This window comes from Chiloscyllium plagiosum, unplaced genomic scaffold (genome assembly GCF_037043375.1).
Source record: "Chiloscyllium plagiosum isolate Xiang-an unplaced genomic scaffold, Cpla_swu_hap1 HiC_scaffold_45, whole genome shotgun sequence".
Lineage (NCBI taxonomy): Eukaryota > Metazoa > Chordata > Chondrichthyes > Orectolobiformes > Hemiscylliidae > Chiloscyllium > Chiloscyllium plagiosum.
The window spans coordinates 13,958,395-13,979,835 of record NW_028270183.1 but is presented as its reverse complement, the minus strand read 5'-3'; the positions used below and the strand labels follow the sequence as shown (position 1 = coordinate 13,979,835).

The window sequence follows — 21,441 nt, the reverse complement described above, 5'->3', positions numbered from 1 at the left end:
TGTAGACCCATTTGCCAGCACTTGGTCCATATCCCTCTAAACCCTTCCTATTCATATACCCATCCAGATGCCTTTTAAATGATTTGTACCAGCCTCCACCGCTTCCTCTGGCAGCTCATTCAATATACGCACCACCCTCTGCGTGAAAAAGTTGCCCCTTAGGTCCCTTTTTATATCTTTCCCCGCTCACCCTAAACCTCTGCCCTCTAGTTCTGGACTCCCCCACCCGAGGGAAAAGACTGTCTATTCACCCTATCCATGCCCCTCATGATTTTATAAACCTCCATAAGGTCATCCCCTCAGCCTCTGACGCTCCAGGGAAAACAGCCCCAGCCTATTCAGCTTCTCCCTATAGCTCAAACCCTCCAACCCTGGCAACATCCTTGTAAATCTTTTCTGAACCCTTTCAAGTTTCACGGCATCCTTCCAATAGGAAGGAGACCAGAATTGCACACAATATTCCAACAGTGGCCTCACCTTGCATGACACTTTGATCTTTTACTATAAATTCTGTGTCCTATGATCCTGCCCCACAACTGCCTGATGAAAGAGCAGCGCTCAGAAAGCTAGTGCTTCCAAATAAACCTGTTGGACTATAACCTGGTGTTGAGTAATTTTTAACATTATCCTTCACTAATATCTCTCAGAGAAAGGAGATCTGCGATCCTTACTTGGGCTGATGTGTGATGGTTCCCAGGCACACTGCAATATGCTGGTTCCTCACAACTCTCAGAAAGACAAGCAAACCATTCAATTCCAGAGTAACTAACTATGTGCAACTCTGACTAAACATTAGGACACAGACCCACTTCACTCCTATTATTTAAAAAGCTGAGCTATCTTCAGAATGTAATTAAAAAGAAAATCTGGGATTTACGTATCAAAGAACGGAAACCAGCATATCCCATTCAAAACGATGAAAGATTTGTTCTAAAATTGCTTAATATATCTTAGATTACTTACAGTGTGGAAACAGGCCCTTCAGCCCAACAAGTCTAGACCGACCCTCTGAAGAGCAACCCACCCAGACCCATTCCCCTACATTGACCCCTTCACCTAACACTAGGGGCAATTTAGCATGGCCAATTCACCTGACCTGCACATTTTTGGACTGTGGGAGGAAACCGGAGCACCTGGAGGAAATCCACGCAACACGGGGTGAAGGTACAAACTCCACACAGACATCTGCCTGAGGTGGGAATAGAACCCGGGTCTCTGGCGTTGGGAGGCAACAGGCAACTGTGCCACCGTGCCGCCCTTTGGAGTCCTTTGGCTATAAATGCTTTGACCATGATCTTATACGCCATGATTTGGAGGAGCCTATTTTGGACTGGGGTGTACAAAGTTAAAAATCACACAATTGGGTGGCACGGTGGCTCAGTGGTTAGTACTGCTGCCTCACAGAACCAGGGTCCCAGGTTCAATTCCAGCCTCGGGCGACTGTCTGCGTGGAGTTTGCACATTCTCCCCGTGTCCGTGTGGGTTTCCTCCCACAGTCCAAAGATGTGCAGGTCAGGTGAACTGGCCATGTTAAATTGTCTGTAGTGTTAGGTATAGGGGAATGGGACTGAGTAGGTTGTGCGTCGGTGTGGACTGGTTGGGCCGAAGGGCCTGTTTCCACACTATAAGTAATCTAATCTGTTGGACTATAACCTGGTGTTATGTGATTTTTAACTTTTATACTCCACGGTCACCTGATGAAGAAGCACCACTCCAAAAGCTAGTGCTTCTAAACACAGTAAACCTGTTAGACTATGGCCGGGTATTGTGTGATTTATGACTTTGTACACTGCAATCCAACACAAGCACCTTCAAGACTGAATCGATCGATGTTAACCCTTCACACAGACACAAATAATATAATAAAATACATATTACTTTTTCAAACTGCTCTTTTGGACACATAAAGCCCTACAAAAGTAAGGCAACAAAAAAATTGCTTTACCTCTGAGCACTCCTCTCCACGAAAATCTTTAGTAAAAGGCGAAAGATTTATACGATCTGAAGAGAAACAAGAGTATACTGAGTTGGTCATAGCAAGTCCTCCTGCCCCAATAGGCGCCATCCTCTTTAACATTGCACTGACTGCGATGAGCAATATTCAGGGAGAGTACACAGCCACAGATCAATACAACACAGAGCACAGTAACCACAATATCCCATTCCTCTACAAAACACTTGATATCTGGGCTGTTATTGTTTCTTCACGAAACACGATTCAGAATATTACGTGTATGTAAATGAGGTCCAATCACCTCCCCGGCCTGTGATTGCTGGGCGTTTACAATTCGTTTTAGTCCAAGTTTATTTTGCATCAGGGTCCACTTGCAGTGTTTGGACAATGTGGTGGACCCCTCACGCCAGGGACAGTGAACAAACTGTGTTTTAGTTCATCCGTCCGAGAGCAGATAGATGCAGAGCTCAGAAGAAAGCTGAAATGAAAGAGGGTAGATCCAGTCCTAACGGAAAACACTGAACTGGGGGTGCTGGAAATCTGACAGAAAAACAGCAATTGCTGGAGGAACTCAACAGGTCAGGCAGATGGAGTAAAAAGAGAGAAACAGCCTTTGACAGGATATCGCATACATATATGAGGGATGTCCTCTCCAAAATGGGCTTCGGGGAGGGAATCGCTAATTGGATCAGACTGCTCTTCACCAACATTGTCAGTGCAGTCTCAATCAATGGGTGGGAATCAGATAGCTTCCCAGTCAGATCTGGAGTCAGGCAGGGCTGCCCTCTCTCCCCTGCCTTGTTTGTGTGCTGCATAGAGCCATTTGCCGAGTCCATCAGGAAGGATGCGAGCCTGAGAGGGGTGACTATTCCTGGCAGCGGGGGTCTGCAGGTTAAGGCCTCCCTGTACATGGACGACGTCGCCGTTTTCTGCTCGGATCCGCTGTCCGTGCACAGACTCATGTGCATCTGTGACCAGTTCGAACGGGCCTCGGGGGCCAAGGTAAACCGAGGCAAGAGCGAGGCCATGCTCTTCGGGAACTGGGCCGACCAATCCTCTATCCCCTTCACCGTCAGGACTGACCACCTGAAGGTGCTGGGTATTTGGTTCGGGGGGGCTGGGGTGTGCGCCAAGACCTGGGAGGAGCGGATCAGGAAGGTGAGACAGAAACTGGGCAGATGGAAGCTACGGTCGCCCTCCATCGCGGGAAAAAACCTGGTCATCAGGTGTGAGGTACTCTCAGTATTGTTATACGTGGCACAGGTCTGGCCTATCCCCAGAACCTGTGCCGCCGCAGTCACCCGGGCCATCTTCCACTTCGTGTGGAGATCAAAGATGGATCGGGTCCGAAGAGATGTAATGTACAAAGACCGGTGCAATGGGGGAAAAAACACACCCAATGCAACCCTCACCCTGATGGCCACCTTTGTGTGTGGCTGCATCAAGCTGTGTGTGGATCCCCGGTACGCAAACACCAAGTGTCACTACGTACTGAGGTTCTACCTGTCCCCGGTGTTGCGAAGGATGGGCCTGGCCTCGCTGCCGCGGAACACTCCGAGTAGTTGGACCGTTCCGTATCACCTGTCCTTCGTGGAGAAATTTATCAAGAAAAACACCTTTGACCACAAGTCCATCAGGAAGTGGTCAGCACGTAGTGTCCTTGAGACCCTTCGGGAAAAGGAGAGGGCAGATCCTGTCGAGCGGTTCCCTGAGCAGACTGTCAAAGCCATTTGGCAGAATGCCTCATCGCCAGAACTTTCCAACAAGCACCAAGACAGGCTTGGCTGGTGGTGAGAAGGGCTCTGCCTGTGAGATCATTTATGCACGCCCGGACTCTATGCCGCACCGCACGCTGCCCTCGAAGCGGCTGCGGGGGGGATGAGACTGTCACACACCTCCTTCTGGAATGTGCCTATGCAGAAGAAGTCTGGAGAGGAATGCAGTGGTGTCTGTCGAGGTTCGTCCCGAGCAGCACCGTGACGCAGGACTCCGTGCTCTACGGCCTGTTCCCCGGGACGCACACCGAGACGAACATCAACTGGAGGATCATCAACTCGGTGAAGGACGCTCTCTGGGTGGTCCGAAACCTGCTGATCTTCCAGCTGAAGGAGTTGACCCTGACTGAGTGTTGCAGACTGGCACATTCCAAGGTCCAGGACTACGTGTTGAGGGACGCGCTGAAGCTCGGGGCAGCTGCCGCCAAGGCGCGGTGGGGAAAGACCACCGTCTAACATCTGCTTGCCTAAGAAGAACAGGGGGCCCACGCAGTCATTTGGGCTCCGCTGGCGCCTCAGCTCAATGTAATCGCACCAACCTGTGAATAGGCATGATTACCCTGTTTCGATACGCAAAGAAATGGAATGTTTACAGAATGATGACATGTCCAATTGTATAGATTAAATTATATATGAATAAAGTATATTTTTGAAATAAACAAAAAGAGAGAAACAGAGTGAACGTTTCAGGTCCAATTCTGAAGAAGGATCACCAGACTAGGATGTGAACTCTAGATTAACGTGGTGCTGGAAAAGCACAGCAGGTCACGCAGCATCCGAGGAGCAGGAAAATCGATGTTTTGGGCATGATGAAGGGGAGAAAGTGCAAACTCCACACGGACATCTGCCTGAGGTGGGAATAGAACCCGGGTCTCTGGCGTTGTGAGACAACAGGCAACTGTGCCACCGTGCCGCCCTTTGGAGTCCTTTGGCTATAAATGCGTTGACCATGATCTTATATGCCATGATTTGGAGGAGCCTATTTTGGACTGGGGTGTACAAAGTTAAAAATCACACAATTGGGTGGCACGGTGGCTCAGTGGTTAGTACTGCTGCCTCACAGAACCAGGGTCCCAGGTTCAATTCCAGCCTCGGGCGACTGTCTGCGTGGAGTTTGCACATTCTCCCTGTGTCCGTGTGGGTTTCCTCCCACAGTCCAAAGATGTGCAGGTCAGGTGAACTGGCCATGCTAAATTGCCTGTAGTGTTAGGTATAGGGGAATGGTATAGTAGGTTGTGCGTCGGTGTGGACTGGTTGGGCCGAAGGGCCTGTTTCCACACTATAAGTAATCTAATCTGTTGGACTATAACCTGGTGTTATGTGATTTTTAACTTTTATACTCCACGGTTACCTGATGAAGAAGCACCACTCCAAAAGCTAGTGCTTCTAAACACAGTAAACCTGTTAGACTATGGCCTGGTATTGTGTGATTTATGACTTTGTACACTGCAATCCAACACAAGCACCTTCAAGACTGAATCGATCGATGTTAACCCTTCACACAGACACAAATAATATAATAAAATACATATTACTTTTTCAAACTGCTCTTTTGGACACATAAAGCCCTACAAAAGTAAGGCAACAAAAAAATTGCTTAATCTCTGAGCGCTCCTCTCCACGAAAATCTTTAGTAAAAGGCGAAAGATTTATACGATCTGAAGAGAAACAAGAGTATACTGAGTTGGTCATAGCAAGTCCTCCTGCCCCCAATAGGCGCCATCCTCTTTAACATTGCACTGACTGCGATGAGCAATATTCAGGGAGAGTACACAGCCACAGATCAATACAACACAGAGCACAGTAACCACAATATCCCATTCCTCTACAAAACACTTGATATCTGGGCTGTTATTGTTTCTTCACGAAACACGATTCAGAATATTACGTGTATGTAAATGAGGTCCAATCACCTCCCCGGCCTGTGATTGCTGGGCGTTTACAATTCGTTTTAGTCCAAGTTTATTTTGCATCAGGGTCCACTTTCTGTGTTTGGACAATGTGGTGGACCCCTCACGCCAGGGACAGTGAACAAACTGTGTTTTAGTTCATCCGTCCGAGAGCAGATAGATGCAGAGCTCAGAAGAAAGCTGAAATGAAAGAGGGTAGATCCAGTCCTAACGGAAAACACTGAACTGGGGGTGCTGGAAATCTGACAGAAAAAACAGCAATTGCTGGAGGAACTCAACAGGTCAGGCAGATGGTGTAAAAAGAGAGAAACAGAGTGAACGTTTCAGGTCCAATTCTGAAGAAGGATCACCAGACTAGGATGTGAACTCTAGATTAACGTGGTGCTGGAAAAGCACAGCAGGTCAGGCAGCATCCGAGGAGCAGGAAAATCAACGTTTTGGGCATGATGAAGGGCTTTTGCCCGAAAGGTCGATTTTCCTGCTCCTCGGATGCTGCCTGACCTGCTGTGCTTTTCCAGCACCACTCTAATCTAGAGTCTGGTTTCCAGCATCTGCAGTCATTGATTTTACCAAAAATGTGAACTCTGCTTTCTCTCCGCAAATAATGCCAGATCTGGTAAAGATAGGAGTTCAAGACTACAGTATTTTTTTATTTATTCACGGGATGAGGGCATCACTGGCTAGGCCAGGATTTATTGCCCATCCCTAATTTTCCAGAGGGCATTAAAGGTCAACCATGTGTGGGCCTGAAGTTATACATAGGGCAGACTAGGTAAGGATGGCAGTTTCCTTCCCGAAAGGGCATTAGTTAACTAGATGGGTTTTCAGTTAAAATACAGAAAAAACCCGCAAAAAGAATTGGCCTAACTGTAACTCGATCAAAATGCTTAACAAAATTATATACTTTATATACAGTTTATGTGTAATATGGGCGGTATGGTGGCACAGTGGTTAGCACTGCTGCCTCACAGTGCCAGAGACCCGGGTTCAATTCCCGCCTCAGGCGACTGACTGTGTGGAGTTTGCACGTTCTCCCCGTGTCTGCGTGGGTTTCCTCCGGGTGCTCCGGTTTCCTCCCACAGTCCAAAGATGTGCAGGTCAGGTGAATTGGCTATGCTAAATGTAGGGGTATGTGTGGGTTGCGCTTTGGCGGGTCGGTGTGGAATTGTTGGGCCGAAGGGCCTGTTTCCACACTGTAAAATAATCTAATCTAATCTAATTAACTGTTCTGATACAGCACCATCTCATGCATACATCCTTAGCAAAGACGAATTCAGTAAAACAGGTTTTCCCCAATGTAAGTCGAGCAGCAGGAAGAGAACCCCAGTTTTTAGCTGTAATGGAGAGAGGGCCAAGAGCTTCCCCATCCAGCTTCAAGATGCCAGCAATTGCTGAAAGCTAAAATTAAAAACCTTGGTTCAGTGGAAGCTTGACTCCACCCATTCAGGCTGCTTCTATTGTTCCAACTTTAAAAGAAATACCAAGGCCTCAGGAGCTGTTTACTTTACTGGTTGTGAGCAGACTGCCTTCCACCTCAGTTTCAACCTTTCTTCATAAATAACAACAGGACAAAATACACCTCTTAAATTCATAGCATTGTCGCAACATGACGAGGAAAGGTTTAAAGAGATATGGGCAAAACACAGGCAAATGGGACCTGCTTGGCATGGACGGGTTGGGCCGAATGGTCTGTTTCTGTGCTGTATGACTCTATGGCAGACGCATTCACCAACGGGTTGCGTCACATCGCTAATCAGGGCTTTGCGCCCTCTCCTGTAAAACAGTGAGATATCAAACAACAACATACTTAGCCCAAGAAAGCCTACTACCCCCTAGCAAGCTATTGATCATAGCTTCTGTTCCATATGGCAAGAGGTTCCTTCTCATTATTAATATCGCTGGCACTAAAACGTGGAGTACTGTCTGGGTAGAACTTATGACTTCAAAATATTGAAATATCTAGAAGGATGATGGACCAAAGGCACTGTGGCAGAATCATCAGAACTTAAAAGAAAAGCACCAAGGTATATCTTGGCAGGTGATGAGAAAGGGCCTTCCCATCAGATCCTTCTGACCTGATTGACATCTCCCCCTCTCTGCTCTTTTTTCTCGATGTTCTGTGGTGGGGGACAACTTTTGCCCACCTCCTTATGGAATGTGCCTTTGTACAGACGGCTTGAATACAAACTGAGGCAAACATCAAATATGCTCAGGAGGGCCACCACTTTGGGAAAAGATGGGCTTTGCTCCAACTGAAACTTGCCGGTATAAAGTTGTCCACAACCAAGCGTTGCTGACTGGCACCTTGCAAGGACCGTGACGATGGGCTGAGGGGGTGCACTCAATGTGGGGCAGCTTCCACAGAGGTACAACTGGGCAAAGGTTACTGCCTTTCAGTCAAAGTACTGAGGGGCTGGAAAACGTAGAACTTTTACAGGCCTTTAATGTACATTTTTAAGCAAGAGTACAGAAGCTTTTTACAGCAGAGAGCGGCGCGAGCTGGGCGGAAGTGAAGTTGGAGCGCAGAGCTAGTCGGGAAGGTAAGTGATTGATATTTGAGTGGGTGTGTTCTAGACCCCAGGCCCTACATAGTAGGGCCTCCCTCCCATCCTCCTCCTCCTCTAACCTAACTTTAAAGTCCATAGGTAAGCTACTCAGTGTTCTTGTTTTGGAGACTAAGTGTAGAGTAATGGCAGCGCAGGCAGTGGAATGTTCCTCCTGCAGGATGTTTGAGGTAGGGGTGACCACCAATACTCCTGCCAACTTTATCTGCAGGAAATGCAGTCAGATCCTGCTCCTCACAGAACGAGTTAGGGAACTGGAACTGGAGTTGGATGAACTGAGGATTATTCGAGAGGCTGAGAGGGTGATAGATAGAAGCTACAGGGACATAGTTATGCCAGAGAACAGAGGTAGCTGGGTAACAGTTAGAGGTGGGAAGGGGAGGAAGCAGGCAGTGTAGGGATCCCCTGTGGTCGTTCCCCTCAACAATAAGTATACCGCTTTGGATACTGTTGGGGGGGACGGCCTAGCAGGGGTAAGCTGCAGTGACCGGGTCTCTGGCACGAGGTCCGGCTCTGAGGCCCAGAAGGGAAAGGGGGAGAGGAGGAGAGCGCTAGTTATAGGAGACTCTTTAGTTAGAGGGACAGACAGGTGGTTCTGTGGACAGGGGCGAGACTCTCGGATGGTTTGTTGCCTCCCGGGTGCCAAGGTCCGAGACGTCTCGGACCCTGTCTTCAGAATCCTTAAGGGGGAGGGTGTGCAGCCAGAAGTCATGGTGCACGTTGGTACCGACGACATAGGTAGGAAGAGGGGTGGGGAGGTCATTCAGGAGCTCAGGGAGTTAGGCTGGAAGCTAAAAGCTAGGATGGACAGAGTCGCCATCTCTGGGTTGTTGCCGGTGCCACGTGACAGTGAGGCAAGGAATAGGGAGAGAGTGCAGTTGAACCCGTGGCTGCAAGGATGGTGTAGGAGGGAGGGCTTCAGATATTTGGACAATTGGACTGCATTCTGGAGAAGGTGGGACCTGTACAAGCAGGATGGGTTGCACCTGAACCAGAAGGGCACCAATATCCTGGGGGGGGTAGGTTTGCTAGTACTCTTCGGGGGGGGTTTAAACTAATTTGGCAGGGGGATGGGATCCGGACTTGTAGTCCAGCAAGTAGGCTAGCTGTTTGTCAGGATGTCCAAGTGTGTGGAGAGGCTGTGGAGAAGGTAGCACTGACAGGGAGTACTTGCAGACACAGAGATGGGCTCAAGTGTGTATACTTCAATGCAAGGAGTATCAGAAATAAGGTGGGTTAACTTAAGGCGTGGATCGGTACCTGGGACTACGATGTTGTGGCCATCACGGAAACATGGATAGAAGAGGGACAGGAATGGTTGTTGGAGGTTCCTGGTTACAGATATTTCAGTAAGATTAGGGAGGGTGGTAAAAAAGGAGGGGGCGTGGTGTTGCTAATTAGAAATGGTATAACTGCTGCAGAAAGGCAGTTCGAGGGGGATCTACCTTTGGAGGTAGTATGGGCTGAAGTCAGAAATAGGAAAGGTGCAGTCACCTTGTTGGGTGTTTACTATAGCCCCCCAATAGCAGCAGAGATGTGGAGAAACAGATTGGGAAACAGATTTTGGAAAGGTGCAGAAGCCACAGGGTAGTAGTCATGGGTGATTTCAACTTCCCAAACATTGATTGGAAGCTCTTTAGATCAAGTAGATTGGATGGGGCGGTGTTTGTGCAGTGCGTACAATAAACTTTTCTAACTCAGTATGTAGATTGCCCGACCAGATGGGAGGCCATATTGGATTTGGTACTTGGTAACGAACCGGGACAAGTGATGGGCTTGTTAGTGGGTGAACATTTTGGTGATGGTGACCACAATTCTGTGACTTTCACCTTGGTTATGGAGAGAGATAGGTGCATGCAACAGGGTAGGTTTTACAATTGGGGGGAAGGGTAAATACGATGCTGTAAGACAGGATCTGAGGAGCATAAGTTGGGAGCATAGGCTGTCAGGGAAGGATGTCGTGGAAATGTGGAACTTTTTCAAGTAACAGATACGACGTGTCCTTGAAATGTATGTACCTGTCAGGCAGGAAAGAGATGGTCGTGTGAAGGAACCTTGGTTAACGAGGAAGGTTGAATGTCTTGTAAAGAGGAAGAAGGAGGCTTACATAAGGTTGAGGAAACAAGTTTCAGACAGAGCATTGGAGGGATACAGGATTGCCAGAAGGGAGCTGAAGAAAGGCATTAGGAGAGCTAAGAGAGGGCATGAAAAATCTTTGGCGGATAGGATCATGGATAACCCCAAGGCATTTTATGCGTATGTGAGAAACATGAGAATGACGAGAACGAGGGTAAGTCCGATCAAGGACAGTAGTGGGAGACTGTGTATTGAGTTGGAAGAGATAAGTGAGGTCTTGAATGAGTACTTTTTTTCAGTATTTACAAACGAGAAGGACCGTATTGTTGAAGAGGAGAGTGTGAAATGGACTGGTAAGCTAGTGGAGATACTTGTTAGGAAGGAAGAGGTGTTGGGCATTTTGAATAACTTGAGGATAGACAAGTCCCCCGGGCCTGACGGGATATATCCTAAGATTATGTGGGAAGCAAGAGAGGAAATTGCAGAGCCGTTGGCAATGATCTTTTCGTCTTCACTGTCAACAGGGGTGGTACCAGGGGACTGGAGAGTGGCGAATGTTGTGCCCCTGTTCAAAAAAGGGAATAGGGATAACCCCGGGAATGACAGGCCAGTTAATCTTACTTCGGTGGTAGGCAAAGTAATGGAAAGGGTACTGAGGGATAGGATTTATGAATATCTGGAAAGACACTGCTTGATTAGGAACAGCCAGCACGGATTTGTGAAGGGTAGGTCTTGCCTTACAAGTCTTATTGAATTCTTTGAGGAGGTGACCAAGCATGTGGATGAGGGTAGAGCAGTGGATGTAGTATACATGGATTTTAGTAAGGCATTTGATAAGGTTCCCCATGGTAGGCTTGTGAGGAAAGTCAGGAGGCATGGGATAGTGGGAAGTTTGGCCAGTTGGATAGAAAACTGGCTAACCGGTCGAAGTCAGAGAGTGGTGGTAGATGGTAAATATTCAGCCTGGAGCCCAGTTACAAGTGGAGTTCCGCAGGGATCAGTTCTGGGTCCTCTGCTGTTTGTAATTTTTATTAATGACTTGGAAGAGGGAGTCGAAGGGTGGGTCAGTAAATTTGCAGATGATACGAAGATTGGTGGAGTTGTGGATAGTGAGGAGGGCTGTTGTCGGCTGCAAAGGGACTTAGATATGATGCAGAGCTGGGCTGAGGGGTGGCAGATGGAGTTCAACCCTGCCAAGTGTGAGGTTGTCCATTTTGGAAGGACAAATAAGAATGCGGAATACAGGGTTAACGGTAGGGTTCTTAGTAAGGTGGAGGAGCAGAGGGATCTTGGGGTCTATGTTCATAGATCTTTGAAAGTTGCCACTCAGGTGGATAGAGCTTGTAAGAAGGCCTATGGTGTATTAGCGTTCATTAGCAGAGGGATTGAATTCAAGAGTCGTGAAGTGATGTTACAGCTGTACAGGACTTTGGTTAGGCCACATTTGGAGTGCTGTGTGCAGTTCTGGTCGCCTCACTTTAGGAAAGATGTGGAAGCTTTGGAGAGGGTGCAGAGAAGATTTACCAGGATGTTGCCTGGAATGGAGAATAGGTCGAACAAGGATAGGTTGAGCGTGCTAGGCCTTTTCTCATTGGAATGGAGAAGGATGAGGGGTGACTTGATAGAGGTTTATAAGATGATCAGGGGAATAGATAGAGTAGACAATCAGAAACTTTTTCCCTGGGTGCAACAGAGTGTTACAAGGGGTCATAAATTTAAGGTAAAGGGTGGAAGGTATAGGGGGGATGTCAGGGGTAGGTTCTTTACCCAGAGAGTGGTGGGGGCATGGAATGCGCTGCCTGTGGGAGTGGCAGAGTCAGAATCATTGGTGACCTTTAAGTGGCAATTGGATAGGTACATGGATGGGTGCTTAAGCTAGGACAAATGTTCGGCACAACATCGTGGGCCGAAGGGCCTGTTCTGTGCTGTATTGTTCTATGTTCTATGTTCTTAAGCTACCAAACCTGCTGAGTTTGAATATAGAATACATAAAATCCCGCGTGTGGAAACAGACCATTCGGCCCATCGAGCCCACACCGCACCACCTAAGAGTAACCCAGACCCACGCTCCTACCCTATCCCTGTAATTCTGCACTTCAAATGGCTAATCCACCAATCCTGCACCTCTCTGTTTCTCTGGCAATTTATGTTTATGTTTCAACCGGAAAAGCTCATTATTTTTTGAATAGGATTGTAAGATAATTTATACTTGTTTCAACAATTAGGGAGAATTCAGTTTGGTCCCCTATTAAAGCTGGCACTACTTTAAATGCAGAGTACCCACTCCTTTTACTGTACTGCAATGGCAGCCTAAATAATGTACTCAATTTCAGTCAACAGACAATCAAGGCATTCAAAGTAAGTTGAAACTAGTGTAAAGATGTGCCCTAGAACTCTGTGGGCAGCTAGGGAAGTGATTCCTGGGCCTCTTATTGAAATATTTGTATCATTGATCACAGTTGAGGTGCCGGAAGACTGGAGGTTGGCTAATGTGGTGCCACTGTTTAACAAAGATGGTAAGGACAAGCCAAGGAATTAAAGACCAGTGAGCCTGACGTTGGTGGTGGGCAAGTTGTTGGAGGGAATCCTGAGGGACAGGATATACATGCATTTGGAAAGGCAAGGACTGATTAGGGACAGATAACATGGCTTTATGCATGGGAAATCATGTCTCACAAACTTGATTGAGTTTTTTGAAGAAGTAACAAAGAGGATTGATGAGGGCAGAGTGGTAGTTGAGGTTATGTTGCGGCTGTACAAGACATTGGTTAGGTCACTGTTGGAATACTGCGTGCAATTCTGGTCTTTTTCCTATCGGAAAGATTTTGTGAAACTTGAAAGGGTTCAGGAAAGATTTTACAAGGATGTTGCCAGGGTTGGAGGATTTGAGCTATAGGGAGAGGTTGAATAGTTTTGGGCTGTTTTCCCTGGAGCGTCGGAGGCTGAGGGGTGACCTTATAGAGATTTTTAAAATTATGAGGGACATGGATAGGCTAAATAGAAAAAGTCTCTTCCCTGGGGTGGGGCAGTCCAGAACTAGAGGGCATAGGTTTAGGGTAAGAGGGGAAAGACATAAAAGAGAACTAAGGGGCAACTTTTTCACACAGAGGGTGGTACGTGTATGGAATGAGCTGCCAGCGGAAGTGGTGGAGGCTGGTACAATTGCAACTTTTAAAAGGCATTTGGATGGGTATATGAATAGGAAGGATTTAGAGGGATATGGGCCAGGTGCTGGCAGGTGGGACTAGATTGGGTTGGAATATCTAGCATGGACGAGTTGGACTGAAGGGTCTGTTTCCATGCTGTACATCTCTATGACTCTATGACTCTATTTTTCTGTTAATTCCAGTTGGAACTATTTTGCCCTCAGGCAGTATTTTATAAATATTAAGGCTGTTCCAATCGAATCTAGTGGAACATGTCTTGGGGCATGTTGAACTTTCTTACAAATTTTGTAATGTTCATGTTGAAATGTTAAGACTGTAACTATCAAATCTAGTAGAACATGTCTTGGGGCATGTTGAACTTTCTTGCAAATCTTGTAATGTTCATCTTGAACTGTTTTTACTTACAAATGGTATGATCTTTCGGAAATAAGATTTTCCTAAGCAAGATATCCTCCTCGACTAAATTGTGTCCTCATAACTTCGTTTCCCAATGTATATTTTAATTCATAAGATTTACAAAGAAAAGAACTACAAAGCCTTTCGACTTGAGCATTTCAGAATTTGCAGTTAATTCTATTTGTTCAGCATGTTACATTCAATACTAATGCAATAGTCTTAATTACATTCAGTTCCATGTCAGGTAGCTAGCCCAAGGACGAACACCTTTCAAATTAGGAATTACCAGAACCTTTTCTCTGTGCATCATGTTCCACTCTGAGGTGCCTGAGTCCAATTTCAATACTCTTGACTCTCACAACGTTCATGTGTTGTAAGACACACCCCAAGGTGTTCTCCGGCAAACATTTCTTTAAATTTTAAAAATATGCTTTATTCATAATCAAAATTGCATACACAATAGTAATTGAAGCAGTTCTGTTCTGTACAGTAACATATGGAGAAACAAGCAAATGCTGAGGTTTGACTCTATGTAACAAACAAGCTAAAGGCATTTCTTACAAGACTATATTTATATATATTTGAGGCACCAGGGGCAGCTCGCATAGTTTTATACCAAGAAATATGATAAAAGATAATGCAGTAGAACTTGGAACACATGGGCACTGATGGTTGTGAGCACAGCTATTCAGAGGTAAGGTCACATTGCCATTACACTGGAACAAAAATATCATAGTGAGATGGGGTTGAAGTATATCACAAAAATGTTTACAGATTATCCGAAAGGTCAAAATAAATGTCATGACCATGCTTCAAGCATTACAGCAAAAACATTTAGAGTTCGATATGTGTATTACAGAATTTCTAACAGAATCCCTAAAGTGAGGAAACAGACCAACACCAAACAGTAACCCACCTAGACCCCCACCCTATTATCCTACATTTACCCCTGACTAATGCACCTAATCTACACATCCCTGAACACTATAGGTAATTTAGCCTGGCCAATTCATCCAAACCTGCACATCTTTGGACTGTGGGAGGAAACCCACGCAGACACGGGGAGAATGTGTAAATACCACACAGACAGTCACCCAAGGCTGGAATCGAACCCTGGTGCTGTGAGGCAACAGTGCTAACCGCTGAGCCATCAGGCCACCATTCATCATGGATATCATGTTGGTAGATTCTCAAGTTTGCTTGATTCATATTCATCTTCAGGAAAACTTTTCACAGGTAGTTTGCACGTTTCAAAAGAGAAATTAAAGGGGCAGGTGACACAGTGACTAAATATATTTCTGTTTCAACCTATTGCCTTTTCTGTTAATTCCAATTGAAAATATTTTGCCCCCAGGCTGATGTGGAATGTATTTTATAAGTTAAGACTGCAACAATTGAATTGAGTGGAACACGTCTCACGGTATGTTGAATTTTCTTACAAATCTTGTATAGGTAGACAATCCTTTATCCGAAATTCCGAAACTCGAAAAGCTCTCAAATTCAAAGTTTCTTTCCTGAAGTTTTTTTTCGCATTAACAAGGTTGTTTGGCGTGCAAACAGTTAACGCAACTCCACACCCCCTTGACCCACATCACTCAGATGTGACGTAGCGGTGTGGCCCAGCACTGGCAGGCGCCAATTGTGTCTCAGGGCTCGTAATAATCACAGGTGAGTCTGCTGTTCGGTAATTAAAAAAAATGTTACTATGAAAATGTCATTTAATCCTTTATCCGGAAAATTCTGAAATCCGAAATATAGCTGGTCCCAAGGGTTTCGGATAAAGGATTGTCTACCTGTGATACTCATGTTGAAATGTTTTTATATACTGATTGTGTACTTTTGGAAATAAAATTTCCCACTTACTTTCCTGAAGCAAGGTGTCCTCCTCAGCTAAATTGTACTCTCATAATGATGAGCGATATAATTGAAAAGATTATGCCATGACATGCATCTTCAAAAATGGAGGCTGACGCATAAGGGAAATAATGATTGCAAGTTGTCTCAGTAACCTGCACTGGGAAAGTGATGATACTTTGCAGAGAATGACAAATGTTGGAGATCACAGCAGGTCAGGCAGCATCCGTGGAGAGAGAGAGAGCAAGCTAATATTTCAACTCTTCATCATATTGACAGAGGGAAGATGTGAATGAATGAATGACTTACTGTCACATTTTCGGGGAGATACAGTGAAAGGTGTTCCGTCGCCATACTCGGGCGCCATTTTGAGGTGCAAAAGTTTATGAACTTCAGTAGAGTTCATCTTCTTCGGCTAGGATCCCAAATCTGGCTCCAAGACTTCTGCAAGGTCGTCGCGCCTGTCCTACCACAGCAAGGAGCCTCTGCTCTGGGCACAGTCAATGACCCCTCGCCAAAAGAGTCCATGCTCTGGGCCTACCCCTGCCAGGAGTCCCAGCTCCACCATCGCTACAGGCGATACCCCGCCACCATCCCAGGAGTCCATTTCCTGCATCTGCGTGGGTTTTCACCGGGTGCTCCAGTTTCCTTCCACAGTGCAAAAGTCTGCAGGTTAGGTGGATTGGCCTTGCTAAATTACCCATAGTGTTCAGGGATGTGCAGGTTAGGGTGGATTGGCCTTGCTAAATTACCCATAGTGTTCAGGGATGTGCAGGTTAGGGTGGATTGGCCACGCTAAATTGCCCATAGTGTGCAGGGATGTGTGGCTTAGGGTGGATTGGCCATGCTAAATTGCCCATAGTGTTCAGGAGTGTGTAGGTTAGGTGGTTTGGCCATGCTAAATTGTCCATAGTGTCCAGGGATGTGCAGGTTAGGGTGGATTGGCCATGCTAAATTACCCATAGTTCCCACGGATACACAGGTGAGATGGATTGGCCATGGTAAAATGTAGCGTTACGGGCAGAGGGTAGTGGGGGGGTTGTATTGAAGGGAGGCGTCTGGCCTGGATGTTGTTTGAAGGATCAGCTGAATGGCCTTGGCACCGTAGGGATTTTATACAATTACATTTCGCAGTCCCATGGTACATTATGAATGAAAGGTCTTAAGCTGTGACCTTTCTCCATCACAGCTGCCCCAAGCTTTGGTGCATCCCTCAGCATATTCCCCAAGGCAAACCACATGCACTGGTTGATCAGATCATTTTGGGCAAATCACCTTTAACCAAGCAAATGGTCCTCAAGACACGGTTGATGCTTATATTGGCGAGTGTTGGGAGGAACCGCACAAAGAGCAGAGGTTGGCATCACAGAGCTGCTCAGGACAAACCTCAACAAGGACCTCTGCGTCGTTCTGTGGGGATCTTCTTTGCAAAGGCACATTCCACAAGGAAGTGGACAAAGTCCTCACCACAGCCAGATAATAGCCAACCTTCATAGTCTCCAGCCACTAAGAATACTGAAAAGCCACACTTCATACACATCCAGAGCGAGGAACAGTTGAGTGACTTGAAGGTAATAATGGGCCATTTGCTCGTAATTTAGTGGTCATTTGTGAAATTAAATTAGTTCCTATCACTGCCAATGGATGTAATGCAGCTTGTACTACAAGCTAAACTGAGCTATTGAGTCATTTTTGATAAGGCCAGGCAAAATGACTCTGCAACACCAGTATCTCTCTCTCTCTTCTGCAAAGCATAAAATAGCAAAATTAGCCAATTTTCTCTCCTGACGATATCTCTTTATAATGAAAGCTGAAGGGACAAAGCAGCCTCATTTGTCACTGTTGCCTGTCATAGACAGAGCCTGCTGGTATCTCACCCTCATTGATGACATTCAAAGAAGGATTTGATTAATGGGAACAGAATGTCAGATTTGAGCTGTAGATAACAGCTTTATATTTAAGTTTACCTTTTGATAGTTAAAAGATGTCGGTGCTGAAGAAGTGGAGCTGACATAATTAGGACGTATTGTCATGTTAAGCTAGAAATAAATAGATACGGTTCCTTGATATCTCCTCTATTCTACCTGGAGACAGATTTCACACTGAATAGTAATAAATATAATTTATTGGAGTTTTCATTCTGAAGGTTACTAATGTGTAACTATTGCTCTCAAAGTCTACTTGCAATTCTCAGGGTGATAGTGTGTGAACAGTTCACTCAGGGAGTGTGAACTGCTGTGATAATGTGCCTTCTTACATGGGTGGCATGGTGGTTCAGTGGTTAGCCGTTCTACCTCACAGTGCCAGGTACCTGGGTTCAATCCCTGCCTCAGGCAACTGTCTGTGTGGAGTTTGCACGTTATGTCTGTGTGGGTTTCCTCCCAATATCCAAAGATGTGCAGGTTAGGGTGAATTGGTCAGGCTAAATTGCCCATAGCGTTAGGTACATTAGGTAAGAGAATGCATCTGGGTGGGTTACTCTTTGAAAGGTTGGTTTGGGCTGAAGGGCCTGTTTCCATACTGTGGGAAATCTAATCTATATGCATATTATAGAGGTTTAACTTTCTTTCTTGGCTGACCAAGAATCTCTCCTGTTTTTATTGCCTGCCATTGTCATATGTTGGATATGCCAACAGATTGATACTCATTATGAAAGGACTTTGGACATCAAGTCCAAGGTGTGGACTCGGACGTAGACCTTTTGGATGAGAGACACAAATCATTCGAGTGTTGTCGCTCTGAATGCTTAAATGTTGCTGGGGCAGTGAAATCAGAATTAACACCAGAGAGAACTTGTGTCTTCTACAGTTAGGAAATGTCATTTCAAATTAGAGCTTATTTCTAAAGAAAGCTTTGCATCTATCGAACTTTTAAAATTTTATTTATTAGCGAGTTTTGAGAAGATTTGTAGCTCAGGATGTAGGTTTGCTCGCTGAGCTGGAAGGTTTATTTTCAGATGTTTTGTCACTATACTAGGTAACATCATCAGTGAGCCTCCAGACAAAGCCTTTTGAGAAGATTTGTAACTCAGGTTGAGGTTCTAGATGTAGATTTGCTCGCCCAGCTGAAAGGTTCATTTTCAGATGTTTCGTCACCCTACTAAGTAACATCATCAGTGAGCCTCTGGACAATGCCCTGAGGCTTCATCCGGAGGCTCACTGAAGATGTTACCTAGTATGGTGACGAAACATCTGAAAATGAACCTTCCAGCTCAGCAAGCAAACCGACATCCATTTTATTTATTTTTGTATCCAGTCAGAGGTTAGCAGGAATTTTCTGCAACTGAATCCTGGGAAGACCCAATAGTCTCCAGCCCCTACCCAGACCTCCACCTTCCCCTTTGTTACCGTCAGAGCCTGAAGCATACCATTTGTAAGGTTGGTAATGTATGTGACGCCAAGATGGGATTCTCAACTGACATTTGCAATGTCAACAAACCCACCTCGTGGAGCACTGCCCGACACCATCCCTACTTGAACTTATCTACCACTGAAATCCTCATTAAGCCGTGCTTAACTCTATACTTGACTATGCCAGTGTTGTCATAACTGGCTTCCTTTCTTCCATCCTCATACAGAACCCTGCCGCTCATCTACTAACCCGCACCAAATCCAGCTCACCCACTGTCCCTATGGTCATTGCTTCCCTTGCAACATCTCCATTTTAGAGCTTTGATCCTTGTTTCCAAGTTCTCTCGTGGCCTTCCCAACTGTTCCAGCCCCACAACCATCCAAGTTCTCAGTGCAACTCTCATTTTTGAATGGGCTCAATTTTAATTGGTCTGCCATCAGAGGCTATGCCTTCTACTAACTGGGCCTTAAGTTGTAGAGTTTGCTCCTTAAACCTCGCCATGTCTCTCTCCTCCTTTAAGATGAGCCATAAAACCTACCTCTTTGACTGAGCTTTTGGTTTTTAGTTCTATTATTTCCACCTGTGGCTTGGTGTCAAATTGAGCTTGATAATTAACACCATCATGAAGTGCTTTGAGGATGTCTTGCATCAACAAAGTTGCTAGGTGAATGTAGATTGTTATTGTTGGAGAGCACCGTTCACAACTTCAGGACTCCCTGTGCATTTCATAACTAATGGAGTACTGTACTTCTGAAGCTAGGTCGCTGTTGCAGGAAATGTGGAAGCCAATTTGCTCACAGGAAGGTCTGACACACAACAGTGTATCAACAACCAGTTAGTCTGATTCTGTGATGTTTGTTTGAGAGATACATACTGATTAGGGAACTAGGGAGAGCTGAACTGAAATCTTTCAGCAGGCAGATTGCCTTGGGCAGTGTTTGATGAGATCAGCTAACATTGATCCTTGATTAGGGTTGTTACACCAGGCCAATCAGGGAGCCCTGGCTAACAGATAGAAACAAGAGATTCAGAAGATCTCCTCAGTCTAGGGACTAGCTGTGAGCTGGCTGGTCACAGCCCATGTATGGTACACCTGAAAATAAAGGGTGACTTTGTGACAGGATACCACCCTCTGTGCAGCTGTTTCAGGGCCCACACTGTGTGTGGTGTTTTCTTACAACCCAACAAACCGATAGGAGACTTCAGGTATGGGTTAATGATTGTTTCTCATGTGCATGTAAAGAGGGTTAGTCTTATCAGCATAAAACCAACTGTAGGAGTACAGACACCTCTGAGCTTTATGCGTAATATTACAATTATAATTACATTGTTATGTATTATAATTCCCACAGTCTGTCATCCATTTTATACTTTTCTGACTGTACCAACTGACATTGTCTGTATTCCACCCAAGGCCAGCAGGAATAATATGTATTCCCCTCGACTGTTTACAGGGGGCCCCAATTTCTGAATGTCTGACTTGCGATACTTATAAACACAATATCTACAGGAATATAATATTAAAGACCAGAACAGAAACCATTCACATCCCACGGGTTGCCTGTAGAACGTTGGCTTGTCAATCTGTCTTTGTACCTCTGAGGTTCCCAGTTGCTTCCACTGACAATATTCCTGACTGAAAATTTGACCTTTAACAAAATGAAACTGATTCAACCCCTCTTGTGGTTCAAACACAAACTCAGCAAGTCGATAGAGGAACTGGCTCATAATTAATTACGCACAATCCATCATTGTATTCCTCATACTTATAGGTGCACTTGTCCAATGCTAATATTAGATACTGTATCAAGCCCCCAGAAAAGTTCATAAATAGCGAAATGGGTTGTAATTACCCTCATGAGTAGCGGTATTTGTCCGTCATACCAATGGATCACTGATAGTGATGCTGCAGGTAAATGAAACCAATGTGCCTCAGACTGTATTTGTGATGTTTCAGGCCTGGGTGCCTGCAGCTTATGCAGTACCATCTATTTGCAGAATTATCCACGTGCAAGCATGGGGATTTATCCCGAAAGCTCAAGAATGTGGGACAAGCATAGGGAGTGCATGTACAGTTTGTTCATCACCCTTGGGATTAGCTGTACAGCATCCAGAGCAAGAGCCTTCAGATGAAACATGCTTAGTGCCCGGATAATTGCTTTAAAAAATTCATTTTGTGGGGTGTGGTCCACATTTATTGCCCCATCATCAGTTGCCCCTTGAGAAGGTGGGGGGTGAACTGCCATCTTGAACTGCTGCAGTCCACCCGCTGTAGGTTGACCCATAATGCCCTTGGGAAGGGAATTCCAGGATTTTGGCCCAGCGACACTGGAGATATATTTCCAAGTCCGAATGGTGAGTGAACTTGCAGGGGGGTGGTGTTTCTGCTGCCCT

General features: G+C 45.7%; 2 non-coding genes across 2 annotated transcripts; both read right to left on the bottom strand.

The window, feature by feature from the left end:
* Positions 1-1,907: 1,907 nt before the first annotated feature.
* On the bottom strand, positions 1,908-2,020 carry LOC148136396 (U5 spliceosomal RNA). Its single transcript, XR_015754520.1, has one exon. It is a non-coding gene; the product is annotated as a U5 spliceosomal RNA (small nuclear RNA).
* Positions 2,021-5,293: 3,273 nt separating this feature from the next.
* LOC122552461 (U5 spliceosomal RNA) lies at positions 5,294-5,406 on the bottom strand. The gene has a single exon (XR_006312408.2). It is a non-coding gene; the product is annotated as a U5 spliceosomal RNA (small nuclear RNA).
* Positions 5,407-21,441: the final 16,035 nt, after the last annotated feature.